At 46.5% G+C, this 15,446-nt stretch overlaps 1 protein-coding gene across 2 annotated transcripts in view; it reads right to left on the bottom strand.

Moving 5' to 3' along the window:
* s1pr2 (sphingosine-1-phosphate receptor 2) overlaps positions 1-15,158 on the bottom strand; it is a 35,635-nt gene extending 20,477 nt beyond the window's left edge. Inside the window, exon 1 of one of the 2 annotated variants that reach the window (XM_035771154.2) lies at positions 14,450-15,158. The gene's annotated coding sequence lies outside the window, so the exon portion shown is untranslated. The remainder of the gene's footprint in view (positions 1-14,449) is intronic. The other variant, XM_035771155.2, reaches the window with a different exon arrangement.
* Positions 15,159-15,446: the final 288 nt, after the last annotated feature.

Here is a 15,446-nt window from a genome sequence, read left to right as displayed (position 1 = left end):
TCTCTCTCCCTCCACTTTCAATGGATGGATATGTGCCCTCTCTCCCTCCACTTTCAATGGATGGATATGTGCCCTCTCTCTCTCTCCACTTTCAATGGATGGATATGTGCCCTCTCTCCCTCCACTTTCAATGGATGGATATGTGCCCTCTCTCTCCCTCCACTTTCAATGGATGGATATGTGCCCTCTCTCTCCCTCCACTTTCAATGGATGGATATGTGCCCTCTCTCCCTCCACTTTCAATGGATGGATATGATATGTGCCCTCTCTCTCCCTCCACTTTCAATGGATGGATATGTGCCCTCTCTCTCCCTCCACTTTCAATGGATGGATATGTGCCCTCTCTCTCCCTCCACTTTCAATGGATGGATATGTGCCCTCTCTCTCCCTCCACTTTCAATGGATGGATATGTGCCCTCTCTCTCCCTCCACTTTCAATGGATGGATATGTGCCCTCTCTCTCCCTCCACTTTCAATGGATGGATATGTGCCCTCTCTCTCCCTCCACTTTCAATGGATGGATATGTGCCCTCTCTCTCCCTCCACTTTCAATGGATGGATATGTGCCCTCTCTCTCCCTCCACTTTCAATGGATGGATATGTGCCCTCTCTCTCCCTCCACTTTCAATGGATGGATATGTGCCCTCTCTCTCCCTCCACTTTCAATGGATGGATATGTGCCCTCTCTCTCCCTCCACTTTCAATGGATGGATATGTGCCCTCTCTCTCCCTCCACTTTCAATGGATGGATATGTGCCCTCTCTCCCTCCACTTTCAATGGATGGATATGTGCCCTCTCTCTCCCTCCACTTTCAATGGATGGATATGTGCCCTCTCTCCCTCCACTTTCAATGGATGGATATGTGCCCTCTCTCTCCCTCCACTTTCAATGGATGGATATGTGCCCTCTCTCTCCCTCCACTTTCAATGGATGGATATGTGCCCTCTCTCCCTCCACTTTCAATGGATGGATATGTGCCCTCTCTCTCCCTCCACTTTCAATGGATGGATATGTGCCCTCTCTCTCCCTCCACTTTCAATGGATGGATATGTGCCCTCTCTCCCTCCACTTTCAATGGATGGATATGTGCCCTCTCTCTCCCTCCACTTTCAATGGATGGATATGTGCCCTCTCTCTCCCTCCACTTTCAATGGATGGATATGTGCCCTCTCTCTCTCTCCACTTTCAATGGATGGATATGTGCCCTCTCTCCCTCCACTTTCAATGGATGGATATGTGCCCTCTCTCTCCCTCCACTTTCAATGGATGGATATGTGCCCTCTCTCTCCCTCCACTTTCAATGGATGGATATGTGCCCTCTCTCCCTCCACTTTCAATGGATGGATATGTGCCCTCTCTCTCCCTCCACTTTCAATGGATGGATATGTGCCCTCTCTCTCCCTCCACTTTCAATGGATGGATATGTGCCCTCTCTCTCCCTCCACTTGAGAGGGACAACTGAAGAAGGGCATCGTGCAGCATTGCCCCTACCCAAACGGGAGGGGCAATGCATCAGAGGGGGTGGCGCCTTAGAGGCAATTACTGTAATACATTTACCCTCAGTCCATTCCTGTCAACCCCTGTCCCATGGGGCACACTGCCAAATTATTCATATTCTTACGTCGCACTATTCTGCATATTTCTCTTTCATCCGTCGTCCTGATTTAAAGGGACCACATTTCCCTCTCTCCGTGTTCCCCCCTCCTCTGGTATACTTTACACTTACCACAGAGATCAAAGCACAAGGGCATAAAGAGCTGACTTAGACCACATCTGGAGCAGACATGTTCTTACAGTTCCGTATTAAGGCCTCATGACTCCATATAAAGGAACCAACCGCTCTCTGGTTTGAGGCTCGTCATGACACCCTGAGCCGTCTTCACACCACATCATTTCAACACTCATTTCACACGAAAGGTTTGCAACAACCTGAGCAGTTATACGTCGCTCAAGAGATCACAGTAACTAGGTTTCCATCCAGTTGGCGACAGATTTGTATGTGAATAGACTAACAATCAGCACAAAGAAAATATGTGAATTTCCTCACCAGTAGTGTGTTTCAACCAAATGGATTTGTGGATAAAAAAAATCAGTGCGATGACATTGTTTTTTGCTTGTACCAAATAAAAATCTAAAAAGGGTTTCCATTAAATTCAACTCTCCCAATAATGTTTTGTTAAATAGCACATGTTCCTACTCTAGTCTTGGCACGTGGACTCACAGATACAGTGAGGGTAGGCTAGTCTACATGATGAGATTATTATGGACAAGAGCGAGAATATTTGTATTTGTCAAACGGTGGTCAAGCATCGATCATCATGTCACCAGAATAAGACCCCAAACAGTTATTGGAAAGGAGCATCAAGCTCCACCCTGTGAAGTTCATCACAACTTATTTCATCTGTAGCTTAATAAACTGCATGGTTTCCTGAGTCGTAGTGGGAGGACCACACATATCATTGCGTGACTCCAAGTTTACTTTGATATGATAGTTATTATATCAATATTTGCACATAAAAAGTTGTTTCCACTGACATTTCTCACATAATACATTTTACAGACAAAATTATCTGTCTGCATTTCAAAATTGTACCTACACTTTGTTTCAATCATAGCTGTCGTGATTTATTTTTTATAAAAGTTATGACTTTACTTGCATAAAAACTGTGGACGGAAACGTGGTTAGTGTCACAAAGGAAGCGTGGTAGTAAAAGATAACAGTAGGCTAATGTTCTCACGGCACTAAGACACGTACACACTAGTCACATTACTGGTAAACCACAGAGGCAAGGCTCGGAATATTTACACTCAGCCCGGAGGCCTGCTTGTCTCCATCCAGCTCGGAATATTTACACTCAGCCCGGAGGCCTGCTTGTCTCCATCCAGCTCTGAATATTTACACTCAGCCCGGAGGCCTGCTTGTCTCCATCCAGCTCTGAATATTTACACTCAGCCCGGAGGCCTGCTTGTCTCCATCAAGCTCTGAATATTTACACTCAGCCCGGAGGCCTGCTTGTCTCCATCCAGCTCTGAATATTGACACTCAGCCCGGAGGCCTGCTTGTCTCCATCCAGCTCTGAATATTTACACTCAGCCCAGAGGCCTGCTTGTCTCCATCCAGCTCTGAATATTTACACTCAGCCCAGAGGCCTGCTTGTCTCCATCCAGCTCTGAATATTTACACTCAGCCCGGAGGCCTGCTTGTCTCCATCCAGCTCTGAATATTTACACTCAGCCCGGAGGCCTGCTTGTCTCCATCCAGCTCTGAATATTTACACTCAGCCCAGAGGCCTGCTTGTCTCCATCCAGCTCTGAATATTTACACTCAGCCCAGAGGCCTGCTTGTCTCCATCCAGCTCTGAATATTTACACTCAGCCCGGAGGCCTGCTTGTCTCCATCCAGCTCTGAATATTTACACTCAGCCCGGAGGCCTGCTTGTCTCCATCCAGCTCTGAATATTTACACTCAGCCCGGAGGCCTGCTTGTCTCCATCCAGCTCTGAATATTTACACTCAGCCCAGAGGCCTGCTTGTCTCCATCCAGCTCTGAATATTTACACTCAGCCCGGAGGCCTGCTTGTCTCCATCCAGCTCTGAATGCGAACGCAAGGCTCAGTAGTTTCAACAGGACAAGTCAGTCTCGAACCAGTATCCTGGCTCGCTCAGAGCAGTGTGGGGGGGGGGACGGGACAAGGAGCTCTGTTCTTCTGTTGGACCTGAACATAACCGGTTGGTCTGGGTCAGAACCCTTCAGTTTGGAACAAGGTGTTCCATTATGGGTCAGATCTGGACCCAACAGCTGAGCTCAAGGGAGGATGAGGTGTGCTTGATTCAGGTTTCAGCAGCGCTGCTATTCTCACATCTGTGTGTTGTTTAACACAGTCAGGTACTCCTAAACGAATAGGCTTTGAATGCACATTCACCTTTTCTTTGTCCCAGCTCCTATTCTGACCTGATGCTCGAACCTGGACTCCAACCCTACTCCGGTTCTATTCTATTGCCTGGCTAGGATACGGTGTGTAATGAGGGTTTGGGATAACGCACAGCATCCATGCGCACAGCATCCATGTGATCGTGCATGTATGCATGTTAATGAATGTAAGCACTATAGAAGCAGATTCCAAATGCTTTGACACATCTCTATGTGTGTGCAATATTAGTTGTGTGTGTGTACACAAATTGGTGGTGAGGGTGCAGGCAGTGACTGTGACACGACAAACTGCATGCTTGTTCCTATGATGTTCCTGTGATCTTTCTATGCATCAATAACAGCAGACTGTCACGGGACAGAGAGCTGGGAGGCCACAATACAGGAGAGGGGGATGGTGCCAATGAAAGAGATGAGAAGTGTGGAAAAAAATATGGTAGCATCTATAGGGCCGAACAGAGGGGGACAACGCAGTTCTGATGGCTTTTAGATTCTGTTTTAGATGCTGCATTGAAGCCTTCCGTATTTTATTAATACAGACCTGTATTCAGAGCTTTGCTGTCAGAAAAATACATGGTTGCCTAGTGAGAGAACACGCTCTACGAACATTCAACTAAGTTTTAGACAGGATGACATTTTCTTTAGAAAAAAATATCAAGAGCTAGCCAATGTGTCTCCTGAAAAACAACGAGGATATTTCGACATCCAGAGACCTCCCGAGCACTGACATATAAGAGCACCAATCCCCCCTGAGACTAGACACATACAGTTACAGTACATGGTAAAAGCAGACCACATACAGAGGCAGAGAGAGCTGTACGGAAACAACCCAAGAGGTTCAGTTTCAAGTCACATGCGCAAGTACAGAGAAATGCCTTTCTTGCTAACTCAAAGCCCAACAATGCAATAATCCATAACAATTGAATACTAGAAGAATAATATATATATGATATACACTAACGTAAATAACATAAGAAAGTAGGCATACTATATAAGGCAAATATTTAAAAAGTCAGTTCTAATACCATATTTACAGGTGCAGGGATACTGGAGTGATGGAGGTAGATATGTATAGGGATAAAGTGACTGGACAACAGGATATGAGATAAACAGAGCAGCTTGCATGTGAGTGGGTGTGCAGAGTCCGTATAAATGAATGTGCATATTATGTGCGAGTGAGCGAATGATGGAGCGAGTGTTTGTTGGAGTGACAGTGGGTGTGAGTGTGTAGGGCCCTGTGAGTATGTAGGGCCCTGTGAGTGTGTAGGGCCCTGTGAGTGTGCAGGGCCCTGTGAGTGTGCAGGGCCCTGTGAGTATGTAGGGCCCTGTGAGTGTGCAGGGCCCTGTGAGTGTGCAGGGCCCTGTGAGTGTGCAGGGCCCTGTGAGTGTGCAGGGCCCTGTGAGTGTGCAGGGCCCTGTGAGTGTGCAGGGCCCTGTGAGTGTGCAGGGCCCTGTGAGTGTGCAGGGCCCTGTGAGTGTGCAGGGTCCTGTGAGTGTGCAGGGCCCTGTGAGTGTGCAGGGCCCTGTGAGTGTGCAGGGCCCTGTGAGTGTGCAGGGTCCTGTGAGTGTGCAGGGCCCTGTGGGTGTGCAGGGCCCTGTGAGTGTGTAGGGTCCTGTGAGTGTGCAGGGCCCTGTGAGTGTGCAGGGCCCTGTGAGTGTGCAGGGCCCTGTGAGTGTGCATAGACAGTGCAAATACTGAAATAAAAGGTAAATAAAGATACAAGTTAAAGTCTGTGTAGCTATTTGGTTAGCTATTTGGTTAGCTATTTGGTTAGCTATTTGGTTAGCTATTTGGTTAGCTATTTGTCAGTCGTATTGCTTGGGCATGGAAGCTGTTCAAGAGCCTGTTGGTGTCAGACTTGATACACTGGCACCTCATGCCGAGCGGCAGCTGAGAAAATTGTCTATGGCTTCGGTGGTTGGGGTTTTTGATGACTTTCCGGGCCTTCTTTCACACTGCCTAACATAGAGGTCCTGGATGGCAGGGTTGTCTGCGATAGCGCTGTGTGTGGTAGCCATGCTCTTTAGTTTAGCGCCAACCTCAGTGTTAATCCAGGGCTTTTGATTGAGGAGGTAGCGAACCCTGACCGTGGGTACAACGTTGCTGATGCATTTTCTAGCGAAGTCATTGACGGAGGTGGTAAACTCGTCAACGTTAAATCGGTGGAGTCTCAGAACATATTCCAATCAGCGCTAGCAAAGCAGTCCTGAAGCATACCCTCTGATTCTGGTGACCATTTCTCAACGGAGCAAATTGCGGGTACTTCCTGTTTCAGCTTCTGCTTGTAAACAGGAAGCAAGAGTACGGAGTCATGATCTGATTTGCCAAATGACAGACGAGGGAGGAGATTGTATGCTTGCTTATGGGTAAAATAGCAGTGGTCTATGACTTTCTCCCCTAGTGGCGTTGGAGACGTGTTGATGGAAGTGGGGCATCGTGTGTCTTAGCGATGCCGAATTAAAATCTCCAGAAACCAGAAAGGTGGCCGCTGGGTGTAGGGCTTCCTGCTTGTTTATAGCCTTGTACAGCTCGTTAAGTGCCAGTTTATTATTTTGATTGGCCTGAGGTGGTATGTATACAGCAGTCACAATAACAGCTGAAAAGATTTGGGAGTTTGCACCATGCTACGACTATTTCACTGGCTTGCAACCTCTCTAAAAGGTACCTTGATGGAACAGTTGTATGTGTATATTTGTGTATGTATGCTATAATATTAATAGTGAGCAGGTCTGAAAGTACTCTGCCATGCTGTGTGGGTATGGTTTCGAGGGCAGTGAGAGAACGACTACTTGACTTTGACCGGGAGCAGAGAGAGGATCTCACAAGAGTTACAACATTTGACCTGTTGTCACGTTTGGTTGAGACAAACATCGTCCATTTCAAATTGATCTGCCAACTCCTATAAAGCATTCTGAACTGCTGCATGACCTCACTCCAGTTCAGTTACTCGTGGCATGTGTTTTTCTTTGTGCAGTTCACTTAAAATCCCATTTCAGTATGTCAGTCTGTTAATAATGAGAGGAAGTAGGCCAGCCAATACAGAGTCTGTCAGTCTGCCACATCCATCTTTATTCCTAATCACACATTAGAGATGTATCGCCAATACGTTGTTAATGGAACAGACCTTTCAGAGTTCGAAGTCTCAGTAAGCGAGTCAAACACTGCTCTAAGAACTTTAATCTGAGCTTCTCCCACTTGAACAATCCTGAAAGGCCTGACTCCAACTCCTTGTCTCCCTCCTTCTCCATGTGGGGGGTTGAAGAAGCACAGCTTTTCTTCCAGCTGCACAAACAAAGCCAGCTCAGAATAACAATGGCTGCCAGAATGGAGGGATGTGGGTGGGGGTGGGGTTCCAAACCACACATCTCCATGTGTACCTGCTGCAACATCACTGAAACATGACCACTGACTGGGATTGACCAGACACCAGGAAACCACAATCTGACCACATTGATTAACCATACAGCTGTAGCAGGAGAGCAGAGCTCATTCCACTCCCTACCGTAAATCACAGTATTCGTACACTGTACAGTTCTCAAAGTGTTGTCGCCTTTTTCGAAAGCCACAAAACCAAAATGAAAATGTTGAGGTGGTTTGTTATGGTTTCATGTGCCATGGATGAAATATCCAATATTGCAATCCAATAAGCTTCCTTAGCCTAATTACTTAGACTGGCAGAAAGTTTCTGCCAGTCTATGGGTGGTCCACAGTGAAGTTAAAAATACTGTATGATACAGACATGCCTCTATCACAACTGTGCAGGATGATTTGAACCAAATCCCTTTAATGATATGTCAGGCATGCTGGTATGTTGGTGAGGGTATTAGGGTGCGTAGCCATGGATACGTTTATGGTTAAGTGACTAGAGAAGACGGGATATGTAACAGGACCTTTTAAAGCTGTTGGATTTGGGTAAGGAATTTAAACATCATCCTGGACTGAAATACCCCAAACCTTTCCCTCCTCCAAATGTCTGCTCAACTAAATATTTATAAAGTATTCCTGAGATCACGTCTGACAGTGAGTCCGGGTGTGTTAGACAGACTACGTTTTGAAATAGTCTAATGTGTCTGTGTGTCTGTGAGCAGGCCATATATTTCCTGATCGGAGACACTCCCAGTTCTTGGCTGTGTATCAGAAAGCTACATGCTGTCAGCTGTTTGTTGCAGCTTGCACTTCTGCAGCCTGCGAACAGAAGGCACTTATTTTTCTACAGCTGCCACACCCAGGAAAAGTGTTTTTCAGGCTAGCGGAGATTCTCATTTGGGCAAAAGACCGTCCTCTCATTGACTTCTCCTTTCTCTCTCCTCCGCGACCCGGTAAAACCGATAAGTGGTCGAGCGTTAATTCGTTAGTAAGCAAACGAAGGAGGTTGCTCCCCTCCTCGATTACCAACTTCGACAGAGGATGCACAAGAGTATCCACACCACAGGAGGTTGGTGGCACCTTAATTGGGATCGACGGAATTGTGGTAATGGCTGGAGGGGAATGGTCTCAAATACATCAAACACATGGTTTCCATGTGTTTGTTGCCATTCCAGTCACTCCGTTCCAGACATTATTATGAGCCGTCCTCCCCTCAGCAGCCTCCACTGATCCTCACAGCAGGTAGCGCAGAAGTGTTTTAATACCCGCCACACCCCCTTTGAGTCAGCTGATGTTTTCCCGAAGGAGAAAAGCACGCACACGTTTATAAATTATATGCTACTTATCCTTTAATCTAGAATATTGCACTAACTACATTTGTTTTGATCACTTTATACATTTATTTGGGGATCCACCCATGTAAAGGCATTACACACATTGGTTGTAGGATACATTGTTAGTCAGTGCTGCAGCTCTTATCTGTAAGTAGGGGATTGACACGTGACTGTTTCCTTTTAACCCTGCCTGTACAAGCCAGAACGTTGTTGCACCCGTTGTTCCCTTCTCTGATCTTTCCGATGTTCGTACCCCTTTAGAAATGGCTGACTAAAGTAAAGTGGCTGTGTGTAGTAGACAACAAGAGCCTTCAGCTTCCCTAAGGAAAAACACTTCTCACTGCTCGTATTAGTGGCCTCGCTCTCCCAGGGTTGGAGCTGAAACATGAGCATCCTTTAGGGACGACCCCACCCACATCTCCCTCCGACTTCAACCCCCATGTGACCCGGCTTCCGACCTGGCCTAGAAATAATCCCACACATCCAGTTCCCACTGCAGAATTATCATCAATTTATTTATCCATCCGTTTACTTTCTACATTGGTTTATTTATTTGTCCATTGATTTGACTTCCATTTCTCACACGCTACTTCTCCTTGCAGTCTTCCTCCATTCAGTAGGCTTTGGTGACCCTGGGGCCCATGGGGGGGTTCAGTTCATGAGGGATAAACTGGTGACTGAGCAAGGAAGGAGCCAGGGTGGGTAACAGCACCCAGAGACCTCCTGACCCCAACATGATGATGTCATGATCTGCTGGATTTAACCAGAGAGCAGTCTGACATCATGGAGTTTGGATTCACTCTATACGGACTGCTAAACCCAAAAACATGCGTCAGAGCCAGAGCATGAGATCCAATGAATCCCGTTAAATCATTTTTTTGTCTTTAACAGTAAGTCTGCCTGGTTACACTGTGTGGATGCTGCTGTCATGTCTGCCTGGTTACACTGTGTGGATGCTGCGGTCATGTCTGCCTGGTTACACTGTGTGGATGCTGCGGTCATGTCTGCCTGGTTACACTGTGTGGATGCTGCTGTCATGTCTGCCTGGTTACACTGTGTGGATGCTGCTGTCATGTCTGCCTGGTTACACTGTGTGGATGCTGCTGTCATGTCTGCCTGGTTACACTGTGTGGATGCTGCTGTCATGTCTGCCTGGTTACACTGTGTGGATGCTGCGGTCATGTCTGCCTGGTTACACTGTGTGGATGCTGCTGTCATGTCTGCCTGGTTACACTGTGTGGATGCTGCGGTCATGTCTGCCTGGTTACACTGTGTGGATGCTGCTGTCATGTCTGCCTGGTTACACTGTGTGGATGCTGCTGTCATGTCTGCCTGGTTACACTGTGTGGATGCTGCTGTCATGTCTGCCTGGTTACACTGTGTGGATGCTGCTGTCATGTCTGCCTGGTTACACTGTGTGGATGCTGCTGTCATGTCTGCCTGGTTACACTGTGTGGATGCTGCTGTCATGTCTGCCTGGTTACATTGTGTGGATGCTGCTGTCATGTCTGCCTGGTTACACTGTGTGGATGCTGCTGTCATGTCTGCCTGGTTACACTGTGTGGATGCTGCTGTCATGTCTGCCTGGTTACACTGTGTGGATGCTGCGGTCATGTCTGCCTGGTTGTCTGCCTGTGTGGATGCTGCTGTCATGTCTGTCTGGTTACACTGTGTGGATGCTGCTGTCATGTCTGCCTGGTTACACTGTGTGGATGCTGCTGTCATGTCTGCCTGGTTACACTGTGTGGATGCTGCTGTCATGTCTGCCTGGTTACACTGTGTGGATGCTGCGGTCATGTCTGCCTGGTTACACTGTGTGGATGCTGCTGTCATGTCTGCCTGGTTACACTGTGTGGATGCTGCTGTCATGTCTGCCTGGTTACACTGTGTGGATGCTGCTGTCATGTCTGCCTGGTTACACTGTGTGGATGCTGCTGTCATGTCTGCCTGGTTACACTGTGTGGATGCTGCTGTCATGTCTGCCTGGTTACACTGTGTGGATGCTGCTGTCATGTCTGCCTGGTTACACTGTGTGGATGCTGCTGTCATGTCTGCCTGGTTACACTGTGTGGATGCTGCTGTCATGTCTGTCTGGTTACACTGTGTGGATGCTGCTGTCATGTCTGCCTGGTTACACTGTGTGGATGCTGCGGTCATGTCTGCCTGGTTACACTGTGTGGATGCTGCTGTCATGTCTGCCTGGTTACACTGTGTGGATGCTGCTGTCATGTCTGCCTGGTTACACTGTGTGGATGCTGCTGTCATGTCTGCCTGGTTACACTGTGTGGATGCTGCTGTCATGTCTGCCTGGTTACACTGTGTGGATGCTGCGGTCATGTCTGCCTGGTTACACTGTGTGGATGCTGCTGTCATGTCTGCCTGGTTACACTGTGTGGATGCTGCTGTCATGTCTGCCTGGTTACACTGTGTGGATGCTGCTGTCATGTCTGCCTGGTTACACTGTGTGGATGCTGCTGTCATGTCTGCCTGGTTACACTGTGTGGATGCTGCTGTCATGTCTGCCTGGTTACACTGTGTGGATGCTGCTGTCATGTCTGCCTGGTTACACTGTGTGGATGCTGCTGTCATGTCTGCCTGGTTACACTGTGTGGATGCTGCTGTCATGTCTGCCTGGTTACACTGTGTGGATGCTGCTGTCATGTCTGCCTGGTTACACTGTGTGGATGCTGCTGTCATGTCTGCCTGGTTACACTGTGTGGATGCTGCTGTCATGTCTGCCTGGTTACACTGTGTGGATGGTTGACTGTTGGTGTGTTGGAGCTGTTAACAGCAGCACTCCAGGACTCTGTCACTTGGGCCAGAGATGAGAGTGTGTGAAGTGAACGTGTGTGAAGAGAAGAGGGTTGGCAGAGGTCAGTGGTGGCTGCGGCGTGGCGGGTTTTGTTCTAGTGTAATGAGCCGTGAGGTCACATGGTCCCAAAACAGATGGCCAGTCGCCTGGATCAGGTTATATCTATCTCCAGCCTGTCACCCCCCGGTAGCACAGGCGTCCCATCCACACCCGAAACAACCCACAGCACCACCACAACATCCCCATCTCACACCTGATATTCTTCTCCACCTACATACACTGACAACACCAAACATTATGAACACCTCCCCCTTTACACTCAGAACAGCCTCGATTTGTCAGGCATGGACTCTACAAGGTGTCAAAAGCATTCCACAGGGATGATGGCCCATGTTGACTCCAATGCTTCCAATGACTCCAATGCTTAGCAGGATGTCCTTTGGGTGGGGGACCATTCTTGATACACACAGGAAAAACCCAGCAGCATTTCAGTTCTTGACACAAACCAGTGTGCCTGGCACCTACTACCTTACCATGTTCAAAAGCACTTACATCTGTTGTCTTGCCCATTCACCCTCTGAATGGCACACACACAATCCATGTCTCAATTGTCTCAAGGCTTAAAAATCTGTCTTTAACCTGTCTTCTCCCCTTCCTCTACACTGATTGAAGTGAATTTAACATGAGACATCAATAAGGGATCATAGCATTCACCTAGATTCACCTGGTCAGTGTATGTCATGGAAAGAGCAGGTGTTCTTAATGTTTTGTACACTCAGTGTATGTCCTTCTCCCACCCACCACCCCTCTCAAATTATGTTATCATGGAGAAATGTTTGCTTGTCTTTATTTGGTGTTTTTTTTGTCTGTCGTGGTTCCCATGTGCATCTAAGCATTCAGTTAGTTTAGCGCTCTGTTGCCATTGGTTAAGCATGAGCTAATGTCAGCAGGAGCTTTTAAAATTTTAGAGATGTTTAATGGCCAGCACACTGAAGAGAGTGAGCTGAGGAAAGAGAGAGAATGATGAATGGGTGTTTTTATCAGGGTAATAAAACACTAGTTCCTCCTCCTTATCCGCTTATCTCTGTGTTTCTCTTACCCATGAATAGATTACTGACACCCTCATTCTGTGTGGGTGTGTCTGGAAGGTGTTTTTGCATAATGCTTTTCTTTCAAAGAGCAGAAACGTGCAGGGTGCATTTATGCTTTTCATTGTCAATTTGACCCAAAACTGTGCTCCTAACAAACAGTATTTCATTCATCCTGGCCAAGGTGCAGAATGGGTCCTAAACAAACCATAACAGACATCACCTAAATCCACACAACCCAGACAACTATGACACATCTTGTTCCACACATCTTAATCCACATATTCAACACGCTGAACTGTAATGTCAAGCAGTGTCAGAGGACGGCCCTAAAAACTGTCAAAGACTGTTCTCTCTGCTACCGCCCGGCAAGCGGTACCGATGCACCAAGTCCAGAACCAAAACGACCCTGAACAGCTTCTACGCCCAAGCCGTAGGACTGCTAAACGCTGCTGCTGTTTATTATCTATCCCGTTGCCTAGTCACTTTACCCCTACTTATTGACTGTACGCTTGTTTATTCCATGTGTAACTCTGTGTTGTTGTTTGTGTCGCACTGCTTTGCTTGATCTTGGCCAGGTCACAGTTGTAAATGAGAACTTGTTGTCAACTAGCTCACCTGGTTAAATAACAGGTGAAATATTATCGACTACATACTGGTACCCGGTATATATAGCCAAGTTACCATTACTCATTGTGTATTTTTTCCTTGTGTAATACATTTTTTCTATCATTTTTAAATGTTTCTCTCTTCATTGTTGGAAAGGGCTAGTAGACTAAACCTGTTGTTTACAAAGCATGTGACAAATAAACTTTGATTTGATTTTGTAGTCAGCTAAGACCTCAGCATATAATACATGTACAGTATGACAGAACAAATAGGTTAGCCTAATGGAATGGTTTGTTTGTGAAAGTGTGCAGCAAGTAGGTAAGGGCTTTTACAATAGAATTATGAACAGTTTCTTTATCTTTTAAGATAAAACTGAGCAGTGTTGCTAAAAATATATATATATTAGCCTTTATTCATTTTGGAACACTTGAAAACATTTTAGAATGTAAATTAGGTTTAATCCACCAGGCACTTGGGGACCCCGATCCGCCCACCAAGCAGCTCCGCTCCGGTGAGATGGTATAATGGAGCCTTTTGTTTTATTAAAACATCCTTTCAGGACAATGCGCCCTTTACAGTGACGGATGAGCGGACCTCGACAACACACGAGGGGGGCACAGCGGGTCTTGCAACCGCTACAAGACGTATAGAAGCCCCCTGCGAAGCTAAAGCCAGGGGACCACAGCCCCACCCCCCTCGACAAAACTACAATACACATAGAGCAGTAGTGGATCCGCCAGCAGCGGGCACCGTGGCTTGTTAATATTTAATGGATCATGTTACTCATTAAACACAACGTTCCAAAACATCTGTTATTCTCGTAGAATAAAAACAACATATTTATTGAGGGATCATTTTCTGGTTGTTCGATTAACCATCTAATGTACAACCTTGAGGGACACTAATAAGGCATCACCCAAGACACCCATAAGCTTCTCTTAGAATTTGTGTATGGTTTCCTTTCACGTTATATACTGATAACCTCTCAACACGTTTGACTGCATCCTGGTGATCATTCATGCTGCCCAATTCTAGTATCATTCGGGTTACTTAAACAATCCTGTGTGATTAGACGTCAGTGGTTGCCACTAAATACGTGCAATGGGTCTTTGGGTAGGTTAATATAAAATAATAGGCTATATCTTCCCAAAATGGGCGAAGTTCATAACCGCCCTCGTGTGTTGCAGACTCGCTGCACATTGTTCATTGATTGATAGTGTCTTTGTTTTTCTAACAAACGGCACGTGTAGAGTGTACACTTGCCACAATTGTACAATTTGGCTGGTACGTTTACACATGAAACCACTTACCCCATGTGCGAAATCGGCCAGTGTAGTTGTGGTTGTTGTCGACAAAGGTGTAGCATGTGGCTACCTATCTCCAAATCAAATGCATTTTCAAAAGTTCACCTGATTTGTGAGCGCTGTCTTCTTCTGGGTCGAGGGTAATGAGGACAATCAAAAGTTCGGATGACGACTGGGCAGTGTTGCTTGTCTGGTCAAAGGTAAATCCATAGCTGGAACTACTCTGCCTCCAAAAAAAAGTATATACTGCGAAGACTGAATGATTCCCAATACAAAATACTTTAAAGACAATGCCTAAGACTTTTCGTTTGGCTCATACTTTCTCCTTTGTTGCTCTATTCCCAGTGTCCGTGTGGTTGTTCCTTTCTCTAACTCTGAGAACAACAGCTCCACCGGCTATGGAACAACAGGGAGGCGCGCGCACATTACGCGCCGGTCACACACATATTTCCTCAGAACCACTCTCGAAACATCCTACTACAGAATATGAACACCAGTCCCATTGGTGGTTAATGGTTTTCACTTATAATGTTCAGATAAACCCTCTACCTTTATTCATAGTCACTAATTAGGCTTACAGGATAACAAATTGCATTTTCATTGTGAGTTTTTCTCTGTCCAGTGTACAAATGAAGTCCAGATGTTTTCGTCCTTAATGTTCCACCACCTCACTTCCGGAGCCCTCGCGCTCCCTGGATGAACGTGAGTCCAGTGCTCCTCCAAATCTAAACTAGCCTGAGACCTGAGGAGTCTTCTGACAGACTACAGTACTAGAATTACTGTCTCTGGCATACAGGCTATTCATATACTGAATAATTTCAGTGTTTCCCATGCATTATTTGTAATTAGATTGTACTATTAGGGAAAGGAAATGTATTTGCATTTCAACTTGGATATGGCTCATAGCAAAACATGTAAATAAGCGTTGAGTCAGTTGTTCATGTTGACTCATTCTTGTTTTTGTCTTTAATCAATACATCATGGCAATTGGTCTGCTGTCAGT

This window comes from Oncorhynchus keta, chromosome 5 (assembly GCF_023373465.1).
Source record: "Oncorhynchus keta strain PuntledgeMale-10-30-2019 chromosome 5, Oket_V2, whole genome shotgun sequence".
Lineage (NCBI taxonomy): Eukaryota > Metazoa > Chordata > Actinopteri > Salmoniformes > Salmonidae > Oncorhynchus > Oncorhynchus keta.
The sequence above is the reverse complement of the archived record's forward strand: the minus strand, read 5'-3'. Positions and strand labels throughout refer to the sequence as shown.